This window comes from Triplophysa rosa, unplaced genomic scaffold, assembly GCF_024868665.1.
Source record: "Triplophysa rosa unplaced genomic scaffold, Trosa_1v2 scaffold139_ERROPOS793776, whole genome shotgun sequence".
NCBI lineage: Eukaryota > Metazoa > Chordata > Actinopteri > Cypriniformes > Nemacheilidae > Triplophysa > Triplophysa rosa.
This window is the reverse complement of record NW_026634143.1, coordinates 728,515-740,006: the sequence shown is the minus strand read 5'-3', so window position 1 is coordinate 740,006 and position 11,492 is coordinate 728,515. Positions and strand designations below refer to the sequence as shown.

General features: G+C 39.7%; 1 protein-coding gene across 1 annotated transcript in view; it reads left to right on the top strand.

Annotated features, from left to right (window-relative positions):
* Positions 1-1,223: 1,223 nt before the first annotated feature.
* LOC130549592 (guanine nucleotide-binding protein G(I)/G(S)/G(T) subunit beta-1-like) overlaps positions 1,224-11,492 on the top strand; it is a 41,256-nt gene continuing 30,987 nt past the window's right edge. The window contains exon 1 of the mRNA XM_057326850.1: positions 1,224-1,533. The gene's annotated coding sequence lies outside the window, so the exon portion shown is untranslated. The remainder of the gene's footprint in view (positions 1,534-11,492) is intronic.

Here is an 11,492-nt window from a genome sequence, read left to right as displayed (position 1 = left end):
CTGTGCTATAGTGTCTCTGAACCGGAGGGCACTCACATGCAACCGCTGGCTTGACACTAACGCGAAATCAAGACTAATGTTAATGTTACACTGTCTGGATCATCCCCCATCACCCATCTAGTGCATTATGCGTCATTCACTATGTAGAACATAATAAATGTGCGAACAAGTGGCTGATATGAGATGCCGCTACCGCAGCTCTAAAGGTCTTTGCACATACAGTCCGAAATTTTCGTATGCGTTTTTTCGTATTTGGCTCTCGTTTGTACGGTGTCTCTGAATTGTTATAAAAGGCCACTCAAAATGCTTGCTACGGATGCGAAAACGCAGAAAATCGAACCCGGTCCGAATTTTTTTTATGACGGACGAAAATATCGGAGGCAGTGTGTAAATGTGATTGACACAACGTGAGGTCCTATTTATTTTTTAACGTGCGGAAATTTCGGACGCAAATGTGCAATGGGNAACAAGAAACCGGAAAATTAAAGAGTCGCGTCTTTTAAGGTGGAGCGGATAGCGTCAATACGAAGCTGCGAATAAGAAACTGGATTCAGCCTCGTTATAAAAGGCCACTCAAAATGCTTGCTACGGATGCGAAAACGCAGAAAATCGAACCCGGTCCGAATTTTTTTTATGACGGACTAAAATATCGGAGGCAGTGTGTAAATGTGATTGACACAACGTGAGGTCCTATTTATTTTTTAACGTGCGGAAATTTCGGACGCAAATGTGCAATGGGCTTAATAGTGAATAAGGCGGGACTCTTCGGATTCTAAAGCGGATTTGATTGGACGAGAAACTTTGACGAGAGGCTGAAGTGTAGCGTGATGTCATGGAATTTTTAGATATTTATGAGCGCACGTGACTGTCAGTTTTGAACGCTTATATCTTCTAAATGGGAATTTTGTCAGCGCGTAGGAGCATATTAGTTTATTGACGTCCTTAAGGCTAACTTATTTTTAATAAAAGGAAAAAATATCCTATTGATTTCACCGGGGCTTTAAATACAGTATGTTTCATTGCATCAAAGAAACGCTTACATATCGTTGCATTAAAACCGATTAGCTCGAATAGGACCCGACTCACAATGGGATGTAAACACATAATTTGAACCACTGAAATTATGAAACGTAGATAATAATGATTTTAGCCAAATTCATAAACGTGATTTGGCGCGTGTCGGCGTGCGTGATGACGCAGGCGCAGCGTGGGGTTTCCCAGCCTCGAGAACAGGGTCACCGCGCCCATCTTCCGTCTGACGGCCAGAGCGCGAGAGACTGAAGAAACGCTTCATCAGCTGTGCGGGGCGTCAAGAAAGCGAGCGAGCGTCGCGTTAGCCGCGGTCATCACAGGACATTTGCCTGCAGCGTGTGTTGATTTGCATCCGACTGAGCGCTGTGCAGCGGTCGCGGGTTCGGGGAGTAACGGATTGATCTAACGGACCGTCTGCCGGCCGTAACGGCAGCTGTGGATCTCTGTTCGCTGTTTACAGTCAATGAGAGCAACACAACAAACTGCGACGACTGATCACAGGTCAGTGTTCATCTGCCGTCCTTTATTCTGGACTCTTTTTCTTTTGAGTCGAACACGCGTGCAGAGGCGCGATCGCCTCTGTCACTGTGCGTTTATTCAATAATATAATGATTCGCGGAGGCCACATCCCTGGTTTAATGCGTTAACTTCCTCAAATCACCGTCACCGTCAGTAGCTGCTGTCTTCATCTCAGTAATAATGAATAGCAGGCCATTTTTTGCTGCTGACACGTACCGTTACGGACAGCGTTTATAACAGCCCGATTATTACGATCTCATTCCCCATGCAGAGGTCCTGCTGTAACAGTCACAGTATCGTTTCATTAGCTCGAGCTGTCGAGTGTGTGTTGCTGCAGATGAATAAATGACGGATAAAGCTAAACCACATGCGCTCACTTCATCATGTTTGTACATGGATGTGTCACATATCATGAGAAAACAGTCTTGATATTGTGTGTGTGTGTGTGTGTGTACGTTGTGTATTTCTTGCGGTCGCTGATGTGAATCGCTCGCGTGCGGTGATGATGGTCGTTCGCACACACGAAGTGTTTATGTCGGGATTGTCTGTGTGTGTTTAGTTAGCTTGTGCTTGAATTAACAGGATTGTCTCAAACCCGAGTTAAAGAGCGTTTAGTAGCGAGCGGATGCGCGCTTGTGTGTGCGTTTTATCGATGTGAATAAGCAAGAGCAGCGCGTGGATCCGCCTCAGTGTTTCATCACTATACCGATGGCAAATGATCGAGGGTTTGTAAAGCGTTTTACTGTCATCGATTTATGATATTCGCGTGTGTGTAGTGTGTTCATGTCGTGTGTGCGTTCACGGCCTACAGCTGCTGCTGCAGCCAACAAGATGGCGACTGGTGAAGACACAGCCCTGCCTCAACACATCTGATGTACAGTTGAACCTCTGAGAACACATATGACTGTCACTCGTTCATTCATTTGACAGATTCTGTATTTGTGGATCATCACGCAGAGAATATGATCTTCATGTCATAGAATGTTAAACCCCAACGCAGTCTGAAGCTTATTAAAGATGACAAACTCTTATTAGTTGTAGTGATCTGAAACGTGTGTGCGTGTGCGTGTGCGTGTGCGTGTGTGTGTGTGTGTGAGACGGACCGTTGACTTTATTTTCTGCAGCAAGTATGTCAGTAAACTGCTGTGTGGTTCCTGCACATTTTATAACTCTCTTGCTGCAGAGAGAAATCCTTACAAACATCTCTAGCAGAGACATTTATAATCTCTTCACATAATCTTCATTTTATTTATTATGTCTAGGCAATCTTCAGTGGAAAAAAGTGTTCATTTTCATGACATTTCCATGTTAAAACATACATGTGAACATGCTGGAATGATTAAATTTCATAAATATTTGTTGTGCTTTTATCCAGATGAGATTTGTTTTTATCGTTTTATCCCACTTCATTTTTTTTACTCTCATCTGAAAACAGGATTAAATTCTCGCAGTCTGTGCATGGCAGCTGTCTGGATTATGGCTTTGGTCAGTGATATAGCTGATTTGACTTGTGATCCAGCTGCTGTCCGTCCCGTCAGTTACCACAAACATGCTGTCTGTGCCACTGTAACTGCAGTGTGTGAGGGGTCAGTTTAAGGTGACAGTTGATTCTGAAATCACATATGAAAATCTCTCCTTTTTGTGTGTTATAGATGTTGAGTTTACACAATAGTATTTTTACTATTTACTAAAGGGGGTGAAAGGTTTCACTTTCATTTGCTGTACTCGTACAGTCAGAGTTTATGAAATATCTGTATGTAGTTTAATCTGTCATCATTTTTGTTAACCGTCATTTTGTTCAAAAACTATGCGAGTCTTTCATCAGTGGAACACAAAAGAAGATATTTTAAGAAGTCTAATGGAGTCCGATTTTGCACTCTTCCAAACATCTTCTTTTGTTTTCTGCCGAAGAAAGAAATGTTTGCGACTGTCCCTTTAACATCCGTCAAACACTAGTACTTTTTGCGCATTTTTGGGAAATTTTGTAACGTGGCTGCAATCAGCAATTGTGTCAAGCACACCAAGAACATTAAGTAAAAGGTTACTGGATGTAACTGGTGGTATTTAAAAGCAAAATAAAAATTTACAAAAAGATAAACATTTTGAAAAACAAAATGAAAAGCTCATTATGAAAACGTCATAATACAATTGTTTTTTTTTTACCAATAGGAGGTGCTGTTGGCAAAAATGCTGTTAGCATTTGGTGACGATGATGACACACCAGGTTTTGCTGTCCACACTATGGGCTGGGCGATATATTGTGCAATTCTTATGCTCAGTTTCCTCAATGAATTACGGTTAAATGCTGCAACATCCAAAAGCCAGAGGGCGCTCTCGTGCAGAAACCTCTGAGTATGTGGTAGACAGAAGAAGAATGTTTTACACACACACACATACTAGCCGTTTCTCAATATCTTTGTCTGTACTTGTGGACTTGTGAAACGTCATCAGAAGCAGCCCAAGTAGTGTTCCAAATCAAAGTTCACATCTAGCCAAGTACAGTTCAAATCCCCGGATGTGTTCTTGCTCCGCTCCTTTTATCGAGGTTGCATAGGGAGGTGACTTGTGTGGACTTGATAGGGCCATAACCCAGAATTCAGTTCGCTCCAACTGACGTTCCGTAATGGCGGAAGAGAGAACGCACAACTGCAAGTAATACATTTGGAAATACTATTGTTATTATGTCACGAAATGTAGTTTTTGAGGCGAGAATATAGTTGCTTAGACTTCAAATCTGGCGTTGAATTATAAGGTTAGCCACTATTTGAAAATTTCTTCAGACGATTTCGGAGGTGGGAGATCCCGAGTAGTCAGCGCTTATGTACCTGCTGAGGCCTGCCCTACCTCGGCAAGTGCTCCTGAAATATACTGCTGCCAATGGCGTTGCTGTAGTGGTTCCATTTTGATTGATTGATTGATTCTTTTACTTATTTCACTTTCTTTTTTTTCTGTGTCCAGGGTTTTTCCTGCATAGAGAAATTGGAGGCGGCGGCCTCCGTCAAATGTCGTGCCGCCTCAAGCTCTCACCAAAATTATGTCGGGTGTCTTCACAAGAAATGCTGCGTGCATTTAACAGACTGTCATTTGTAACTGCAGTTGCGGCATTACGCCACAGTGGAGGCGCTGTTTCGTTATCGGCACACTGAGGCACTAAAAAGAGTTGCAGAACAAGAGCTAGCTGTGTTTCACGCCTGTTTGTTTTGCATCGAAGTACATTTAATTTCTTGAAATGTCTTAAATTAACATGACGTATATCATTGTAATGTCTTTAGCTGTGCAGTTGGATCATTGAATCAGCGTATACTGTACACAGTGAGTTCGCCAGTATGAACGCACATTGCGTTCAGAATGACTCGCACACGAATGACTCCTTTGAACCGATTCATTTAAACTATTGAACGTTTCAGTCACTAGCGAATATAAGAGATCATTGAATCATTTAAAGTGAACTACAGAGAATGCAAGATGCGAATGAGCTTTGCTCATTTAGAAAGACTGGTTAATTCAGTTGGCTGTTGTGGGCTGAAAAGTTATTTGAAAATGATAAAAAAGCTTCATTTGATGAAAAAAATGTCCGTTTGGTTGAATACAAGTAATGTTTTATATAACTTAATAATTGTCATTTTCATCTAATTTTGTTAGAACTTTTAATATGTCAAAGTCACTTTGGTTAAGCCACTTAAAGGTACGGTAGGCCTACGTGTGTGTACAAGGTCAGGATGGCACCACCTCCGCCTCATTTTGAACCAGGAAAAACCCTGTGTGTCTAATTTTTCCTTGTAACTTCCAACACTTTCCCACCACCGTCTTTCCCGCTTTTTTTTTATTTGAATTGAAAACGAGAAGAGTCCGTTGTTTTGATATATTATTAATATAATCAGAGTAGGCAAATATTGCCTGGACAACATATTAATGTTGAATAGTTTTAAATACAAAAGAGGCAGCTGTCTAATAACGTATTACACACGTTTTGCTAATTACATTTAATATGTACGTTAAAAATAAAAAACGAAAAGATATACAATGACGCTGATTGAAGCATGAGGTGCTGAGCTGCGCTATCAAGTACGCTGCTGTTCCATTTGTAAAATAACTGGACTTGCTTCCTTGCGTCTTCGGGAGTTCATTCTTCTGAGTCGAACTTGCCAAGTCCGATCTTGGAAGGACGCAAGTCCAGACTCTGCGAACTTTGTATTGAGAAACGGCCACTGTGTCCAAAAATCGCATACTGTGACAGTACGTACTGAATTTGAACAAGTACCTACCTATCGGCTGTTAAAACAGTACGTTCTATATAGTATGAGTGGCAGTAGTATGAATACATTTCAGACATACTGCATCTGTCCGCCTTAAAGTTTTCCGCCATATTTATTTGATTTACTTTTGAAATTTGTCCGTTGCTCAGCTCCCGTGGCATCATGGGATAGAGAAGTGTCCATCCGATCCACACTCACGAATCTCTGCAGAAGTAGTAGACCATCCGGGTATTTCTCGCCTACTGTTTTTTTGTATACTGAGTTTTTGGACATAATGAATCATACTCATTTTCGCCTGCTATATAGTATGGAAATAGGCGATTTCGGATGCAGCGACAGTTCCAGGAAATGCCAATGGTCATATTCTATCGCTGTTCTTCAAACCTTTTCAGGTATTTTCATGATAATAATAAAGTGTATTTATAATGATGACGTTTGGCGAGTGTTGCTTTTTCAAGTGCATGTTATAAACGACTTAATCTTGTATTGATTTTAGATCAGTGCTTCCTACTGAGCAAAGAGCCGTAGTTCACAGAAGAGCTTAAGAGCATAAAACACAGAATCGATTTACACATATACAGGTGCTGGTCATATAATTAGAATATCATCAAAAAGTTGATTTATTTCACTAATTCCATTCAAAAAGTGAAACTTATATATTATATTCATTCATTACACACAGACTGATATATTTCAAATGTTTATTTCTTTTAATTTGATGATTATAACTGACAACTAATGAAAATCCCAAATTCAGTATCTCAGAAAATTAGAATATTACTTAAGACCAATACAAAGAAAGGATTTTTAGAAATCTTGGCCAACTGAAAAGTATGAACATAAAAAGTATGAGCATGTACAGCACTCAATACTTAGTCGGGGCTCCTTTTGCCTGAATGACTGCAGCAATGAGGCGTGGCATGGAGTGGATCAGTCTGTGGCACTGCTCAGGTGTTATGAGAGCCCAGGTTGCTCTGATAGTGGCCTTCAGCTCTTCTGCATTGTTGGGTCTGGCATATCGCATCTTCCTCTTCACAATACCCCATAGATTTTCTATGGGGTTAAGGTCAGGCAAGTTTGCTGGCCAATTAAGAACAGGGATACCATGGTCCTTAAACCAGGTACTGGTAGCTTTGGCACTGTGTGCAGGTGCCAAGTCCTGTTGGAAAATGAAATCGGCATCTCCATAAAGTTGGTCAGCAGCAGGATACTTTTTGATGATATTCTAATTATATGACCAGCACCTGTATAATTAGTGTGAATCGCAATGTATATCGCCCAACCCTACTAAGGATGATAACCATAACTAAAAATAATGTTTAAAATAAAATAGCATCAGCTGCAGGTCGTCTACATTTATTTCAGTAACTGGGAACAATGCAGCACACAAGCTTAGAAGAAACATATTGTTATTGTACGCTGGTGTGGACTAGGGTTGTGTATCGTTTTTTTTTTCTTTCCGATACCGGTGCCAAATCGATACTTTTAAAACTGTAACGGTGCCTAAATCGATACTTGGATCGATAAAAAGAGCCACATAACACTGGTGGACGACATTAAAGAACAAAATGTTCAATTAAAAAATATTTATTAAGTAATAAAAAATACACAACAAATTCACAAAGTTTTAAGTGAATGTGAAATGAGCATGGACACTAACATTGTTAGAAAGATGTTATAGTGTTTACTGTTTACCCTCCAGCTCAAACTAAATGCTCACCATAGTTGTATGAAATAGGGACAGATTAAGTCAATTTACATAGAGCCTTCTTGGCTACATTATATGTGCATTATTTTAAAAACGGACATCATGAATATGTATGCCTATACATGCCGTCAAAGTAAAAAGCTTGACAGACTGCATGTCTATCAGACTGACAGATAAATGCTATAAGGTTTTAGCACTTTCACTGCTGTCTCTCCCTTGTCTTTCTTGTCAAATGTGTTATTGTGTTAAGAACGAGTGCCCATTGATTTTAAACGCGCGCAACAGTTTTATTGTGATCGCTTGCATTATAGACGCGTCATGTGCGTTTCGAATTAACGTTAGTTTCACTTTAAAACTTGCCTTATGCGGCGGCTGAAGTTAAAGACTGCGCCCGGTTATGAATGCTGAACTTGCCGAGATGAATGGAGGGAGAGAGAGTGTGCGTTAAAACTATCTTTCACTATGATGAATCCACGGGTCATGCGCGTTCCGATGTATGGGGTGATCTGTTTAACCATTGAATAAGATGTGAGGAATTTGTATTATCAGAGCTTTCCAACTTTCGTTCACGTGAATGAGGGCAAACGTCTCAATCGACGGCTCAGTCAGAATGTAAGTGGCACCGAAATGAGGCACCGAAATCTGTGTATTGATTCGGTCCAGTTACATACCGGTTATAGTGTGGATGCAAATATAGTTATAGTTACAGTAAACTTTATAGCTATCGTTATAATGTGAACGGTTTCACATTATAATGTTTTCTCCTACATTTAATTTGTGATCTGATTTTGAAAAGCAATTTCTATTTCTGCAGCCAACCAGTAGGGGTGGGGAGAAATCGATTCACATATGAATTGCAATTCAATCATCTAGGGCCAGTTGTTCCAGCAATTTAATCTGGATCAGGATGTTCAGTTGCTATCCAGGATCAGGTAATCTGGCCTTCGTGCCAGTTTTTTAAAGCAAAACTGGATTGGAATACCCTGATTCAAATACACACTTTTTCAGATGACTAAATCTGGGTTGCCAGTGCTTAGCGGAAGCCCTTAGACACGGTGATGGAGAAAATTATGAGATGGGAAAACAAAAAAGTATTTAAATGGTTTTACCTTCACTCAGAAAATATTTGCTTTGTCTTCACCTGAGAGACTTTCCATTTGCCGGCTTTTGACTGATTCATCACTATTTGTTGGGCTAATGTACTGAGAAAACCACTTTAAATTGGGATTCTTTTATGGTGCCAGAATTCTGTATATAATAGTGTTGTCACGGTACCAAAATTTCAGTAGTCTGTACCAATACCAGTAAAATTCCACGGTTCTCGGTACCAATTTCGGTACCAAAGCTAAACACCAGTACATGCTAATTGAAACACAATTTTATTAATAAAGCTCATTGTTAATATAAATGTATAGAAAGCAATGCGATTTTGTATACATGAAGTATAAGTTCATTGTTGCTGAAACTGTTGTGTGCTCTCTGCTGATGCTGATGAACATCCTCCTCAGTCTGCTGCTGTAGAAGACAAATAGAATAAACTTCAGTAAGTCAACTGACTGAACAAACATGCATATGCAATATTAAAACAAACCTCAGTTTTTATACTGCACTTACACAAGATAACTTACATTAAGGTAACTGTATATTAAAATAAAATATGCAACAGATAGATTTTTCTTTAGTTTAAATGTGGCTTTTTAAACCTAATCGAGTTAACGTTATCTATCCAAGACATACACATTGCTAGTCATACAGTTAGTATGATAGTTTTCTAGCACATAGATTGCAGATAGGCCTAAATAAAATAGGTACTGTAAACCCCATCCTGTCCTCCCATTTATTTGACCCCATTACAGTTATAAAAGCATTAAATGGTTAATAAGGACACTTGACTGGATTAGCATTGGCGCTAACAAATTAACACGAAAACAGGGACGTTTATTTTAACGTAACCTTTAACTTAACATATGCTACAACATTCATAATGCAAACGCGAACAGAATTTGAAACTTACCGCTTGAACTTAAATCCAGATGCTTCCTCCTTTCACCACAAAACTCTGTTCATTTTCTTCGTGATATGACTTTAATCTGAAATATTTCTGCGCGCATCTCTTGTGGATCGGAGCCGCGCTTATCCGCTCATCACGTCTTGTTGCGTCTATAAAAAGTTTCCGACTGACAACCTGTCAGACAGAGCATCAGTACCCGGTTGACCCGATACGTCGGTGCTACCGGGTCTTATGAAAATTAGGTACTGACAAATTTTTTATTTTTAGGTACCGACTTGGACCCGAAGTACCGGGACTTTTGACAACACTAGTATATAAATACTGTAGGTTACTTAAAAGATAAGTAGCCTATAAATTCACGCTGTTAAAAGAGGACGCCATTGTCATCGTCCATCTTAATGTTTCACGCACTGAAGCGGATCATGAAACTACAGACTGAAAGAAGGTCAAAAGAATTCATTTGATTTGGTAATTTGTTATGGGTGGATTAATTTGTTTTTTCACATGTTTTTTCATCGTAATGTCCAACTTGCGCTAAGTTAACCATGCCTACTTGTTGACATTCTGCAAAATACACAGAATAGAAAAATCGTGTTGACATTTTATTCATAATAAAGTGTATTTATAATGATGATGTTTGACGAGTATTGGCATATACCGTCATACCGCCCAGCCCTATTGAATTCTTATTAGGATTTGAATGTATCAGGATAAGAATCGATTTGAATGGAATGAGAGGAACTAAACAATTCCCACCCCTACCAACCACTGATGTAACTCTATAAATTAGGTTTGCACGATAAATCGCGATTCCCATTCAAATTGCGATTGAATCGATGTGGCTATCGCGTTTGTGAAATCGTTAAGGCTGAGATTGTTTTATGCGCAGCTTGTTCGTAAAGTATGGCTCTGTGATATGTGGGAAATACTACTCCATCTGAAAGCACTGCGCGTTTGAGACGCTTAAAACGTGCATTTAAAAAAGCATCACCCGTCAAACATCATCATTTTAAATATACTTTATTATCATGAAAATACCTGAGGAGGCTTGAAAAACAGTGATAGAAAGATGCCAAATGCAGATAGGAAGACAGCATTTCCTGTTTATACGTATGGTACTTCTTCTATGGCGCATTGGAGTTTCTGTGCGAGAGCGCCCTCTGGCTTTTGGATGCAGCTGCAATTAACAGTATTTCACTGACAAACTGCGCATAAAACATCGCAGCCAACAACCAAATTGGGTGCGATTTCTTTTCGATTAATCGTGTTAACCTACTATAAATCCAGGACAGTAGAAACATAATTTTAGTGACCTTCTGTAGTCCACCTGCTGTCAGTGTGAGTAAAGCTTTGGAATGAGGTCACAACAAAGTACGTTGAAAGACATTATGACCATGGTTGAGCATGTTTTTGTCTTAACACCGCCTGCAAAAATCTTCCATAAGGTTTCCATAACTCCATAAGCTTCATCAGTCATTGAGTGTGTGTTTGCTGAGGTCATGATGAACATGCTCCTCAGTCTGTTGCTGTACAAGAAAACATGGACAACTTCAGTAAAACAACTGGTTGAACACAGATCGTTTCTCAATATGTTCTTGTCTGTACTTGTGCTCTTGTGAACTTCATAAATAGCAGTCCAAGTGCTGTTCCAATTCCAAGTTCACATCTAGCCAAGGCTGCAGTTCAAATCCCCGGATGTGTCCTTGCACCGCTCCTTTTATCAAGGATGCCTTGGGAGGTGAATTGTGTGGACTCATGATAGCTAGATTTCCCAAAATGCTTTGCACAGCAACAGCAGTGAAGCAAAAAAACGCACAATTTTCATAATCTTACTTTTATTTTATGACAAAATGTAGTTTTAAGAGTTGTTTAGGCGAGAATGTATGTGTATGATGTTCAAATCTGCAGTTGGTTAATAATGATAGCTTTCAGAGTAGGGGTGTAACGATACCTCGTATTACGATAT